Source organism: Plectropomus leopardus, unplaced genomic scaffold (assembly GCF_008729295.1).
Source record: "Plectropomus leopardus isolate mb unplaced genomic scaffold, YSFRI_Pleo_2.0 unplaced_scaffold29690, whole genome shotgun sequence".
NCBI lineage: Eukaryota > Metazoa > Chordata > Actinopteri > Perciformes > Serranidae > Plectropomus > Plectropomus leopardus.
The window spans coordinates 1-4,301 of NW_024632368.1; the positions used below are offsets into that span (position 1 = coordinate 1).

Here is a 4,301-nt window from a genome sequence, read left to right on the forward strand (position 1 = left end):
GACAACATTTATGTCACGAGAACCAAAGTGGGCCGTGGCAGGCCAACAGACGCACAGAGGGAAATGGTTTTTAGTTTAAAAAAATAAACACGAGGGCAGTGTCGACGTGACGTTGCATTGTTAGGAGGTGCATGTCAGGAAAGTGATACAGGTCCACTGGTGCCCACAGCTCTCTCTGCCTTATCTTTCTAAGGAGCAATAGCCAATGGTTGAACGTCAGTAATGATTTAACTTCGTCACCCACTCCCAAACTGAAGCACTCACAGAGCTGGCCAAAAAAAAAAAAAAAAAAAAAAAAAAAATTTCACACTTGTGGGGGGTTTTACGCAGAGACTGAGCTGAGTACTCACGCATTTCTCTTCCACCAGACCATCTTTGAAGAAAAGCATGAATGGCGTGGTGCCGTCCTCACGGTAGTCTAGCAGTCCCACCATGCCCTCTGCGTTCATGGACTCTCCTGTGAAAAACTGCAAAAGACAAAAAAAAAGCCAGCGTTTCAGAAAACTATCTGCAAAATGGCTTTAGATCAGTTTTCAAAGAGATGCTAGTCTTAAGACATTTGGCTGCAAACTTCCAGGGTGCAGTTAAGGAGATGACAGCTGCGGTTTACAAATATGGGTTTGTGTAAAGCTGGGAATTTACATAATCATGATACCTGGTAGTTTTTTATGTTTGACATGATCTTCTTAACTTCTGGTCCAACTTCTTTCACAAAGGCCTCCACTCTCTCTGGGTTGTTCTTTTCCAGCTCAGCCTTAATGCTGAACATACAAACAGAAATGACAAATTTAAAGAATCAGACTGTTAGATCCAACACACACCCCAAAGTTCAACCTCCCCTCCCGATCCTCGGGCACTGATACTCACGCCTTCACGTAGTCTTTGATGTAAGCTGTGTAACTCTTCTTGTCGAAGCCCGTCTCCTGCAGTTTGTGGTTAAGGATGATGTCTACACCAGAAACTGAGGATGCGTCAGTGCCCTCTGTCACTTCCTCAGCAGAGGCATTGGCCCCAATTAGTGCATCATCAAAATTTTCTGTCCTGGTGGTGGACTGGGGGGGGACGACATAACTTTTTTTAGTTTTTTAATACATTAACTTGCATTGAAACCAAATCTGATGTCATGTTTTTCTTCTAGTTTCCAAACAAAGGAGGGAAAAATGAATATACCAAATGCATTTCACAGCATCTGAATCAAATATTGATCTATTTAACTGCAAAAACATGATGTCTTGTTGTGATTGTGGAGCAATGTTATTGAGCTGTCCCTTCAGTCATATCAGATGTGTTAGTACCACAGCTTCAACAATGCAGGGTGTGTTTAAATCATGAATCGATCTGTAATCACAACTTATTTAACACATGGTAATAATATTCTGTACTTGACATCATACTTTTGTGGTTGAGGTGGCCGTGACTTTGGGATGCAAACTTGTTTCAATTACCACCTTTTATTCCTTTGTGTGTATTACACACACACACGACGGTCATCTTGACCGTGTTGACGTCAATTAAAAACCTTTTTTTATTTATTTTTTTTTTTTTTTTAAACACGGATTAATTAAATATGCCCTCAATGGTCCTTTAGCAGGAAAGACTATTTTGTTTTTCACATATATATTTAACTGATAAGTTAGAGTTTAAACATGAGCATTTCAATAGTGCATTTAGCCAACAAGACATCCCTAGTCTTGAGCCCTCCTAGATTTGCAGCACCGTTTACCATACAGGACATCAGCTGATCCACTAACTTTTCCTTGCCACCGGTCTGCTGCTAACTGGAGTTGGACCATGCTTAAAAAGGCAATACAATATTAACACTAGGGGTTGACAGATTATCGGCTTGGCCGATAAAATTAACTCATCAAAAAGGGCACAGAGAGTGTCATGGCAGGGGAGGAACATTTCCTTTGCAAAACCTCAGGCTGCTATTTTTATTTAAAATCTCACTTCATTTCTGATTTGACAGGTTGAATGACCAATGACCAATTTGACGAATCACAACTGTTCTTGTTTGTTGTGTTAACTGTAGTGATATCAGCTATATTTGGTTAGGTCAGAGTATTATTGGTAAATTCATCTGTACTCACTACATCTCAGCCTTTCATACCCTCAGGTAATGAAAAGCAAACCAAAAGAAATTATCTGTTACCTGTATCCTATCGGCCACAAGAAACTGGAAATTATTGGTTGATGATTGGTGGGTATCGGTATTGGTTGAAATAACCAATGTCATTTTCTTAACTCTCACAATAAATGCACATAAACACTACATCACTGATTACCAGAGGGAACTTATTCACATGCTGAGGCTGCTGTGATGAGCTGTTTATTATGTTGAATACATTTTGCTCTAACATCTTCTTTTGAAGTTTTAATTTAACATAACAATATTATCACAGTTAAATGTACTGAAACAAATACATACATGTACACAAAAAGGACAGTTCTTATTTTGGCGAGTAAAAACATATGCCTGACTTCCTCTTTAAATCTATCACCTTGGCCTGTGAGTCGATTTTTGTGATTTTCCAACACTGGCATTGAGTTTTCTACCTTTTTGAATGAAAAAAGCAATGCTCAAAGTCAGTTTTGTTATATCTGGTCATGTAGCACCAGTTTCAAAGGTATTTCCCTCCTTCTACTGCTTGGACAACTCAATTTTATGAAAAGACCATCTTTCCAGTAGTGAAACAATGGCAGTGTTAACAGCAACCTTATTTTCATATTGTTTTTCAGAACTGTTTTAACTGAAATTGGGGGTGCTTTTTGTGCTTATTGTTATGATTCTTTAAATCTTGTATCTGAGATCTCTGAGAAAAGCCCTTTCATTCAGCTCTCAATGTAAATGTGTAGTGTAATGAAAATAAAGTTGACTTAACATTGGGTGGTATTTGTTGCCACCTTCACACCACACAAAAGTATGTACTGAGTGCCGGTAAAATATTCCATGAAAAGATTATATTTTATTGTCACCTTTGTCTAGGTTCTGGAAACAGGATAAACTGGTGAAATGTTTTCTTTGTGGCCTTGCCTGTGGCCTCCATGTTGTAAAGAAAACCTCCCGAGTTTAACCAAACACACACAGATCTCCATGTGTACTTACCTTTCCTTCAACTTCGTAGAAGATGCCGTTTTTGGATACAGTGATTTTGTAGATGTCCGAGAACATCTCATCATCTGCGAGAGAAAACAGTGTCACACTTACTTATGAATACAACACAAAAGCCCGGACTTTCCTCTGGTTTCGCCATAACTTAAAAAGTGCACACAATGGACACGGAGCTAACACTGCTCAGCGAAGATTAATGTTAGTTTCAATAATTTGGTTTAGCTATGAGTGGTAGTTTCCAATAAACGTTATCCATGCTTTGCTATTTCTGGAAAAATCTGCCAGTTAGTCATCTCCCCCTAAATAAAACCTCAGCTACATGATGCCGAAAGGCCACGTACACTGTTACTTTGTCAGTACTAACGGTACAGTAATGTCCTGAACCACCGTCCGTATCGTGTATCTTTGCTAACAGCTCCCAGCTGTTATTAGGCACACGGTAGTCCCACTTTCCAACTTTTAGCCTACTTAACGGCAGTTGAACCGTGGCCAATGCTAAAAAGCTAGCCGGCCTAAGCATCACCGGTTAGCCGATGAAGTGGCTAACACACGGCGGGTTATCATAGAGCCTTCCGTTTCTGATTAGCATCAGGCTAGCTCACAGATAACACGTTTTAGCTAGCTAACATGGCCAGCCTGGTAAACTCTCTCTAATACCATAACACAGCCAAAATAACCACCGCGACTGTCTCGCTACCCAATAAACACAAAGACTGCTTAAACTCTGAATACTTACTGCTAATGACGCACTTGTAGATGATCATTTTGCTGGTTCGATGTTAAATGTTTCAGAGACAGAGCGAAGGCCTACCGCCCTGACAACACTGAAGAGGGAAAAGACCGACGAGGCCGCGAGGCACTGCTTTACATCCTGCTGACGTCATCGCGCATTCGCCTCTGAACGTTGCTGCCATCTCGAGATGGTGGCTGAAAGTGGTGTTACATATATATACAGTCATGGAAAAAATTATTAGACCACCCTTGTTTTCTTCAATTTCTTGTTCATTCTAATATCTGGTACCTCTAAACGTATAATACAATGAACACAACAAAAAATGCAGCTGGTCACATAATACTTTATGTCCTATTTGACATTCTTAAGCTTAATTGATTCCCAGGGTATATAAGAGGCCATTTCATGTCACAAGCAGCACTGCACATGCAAAGGCCTAGAGTGGTTTCCTGCTTA

The 4,301-nt window shown here is 40.1% G+C and overlaps 1 pseudogene; it reads right to left on the reverse strand.

The window, feature by feature from the left end:
* Positions 1 to 393: 393 nt before the first annotated feature.
* Positions 394 to 3,957, reverse strand: LOC121938508 (annotated as a pseudogene).
* Between the last annotated feature and the right edge of the window lie 344 nt (positions 3,958 to 4,301).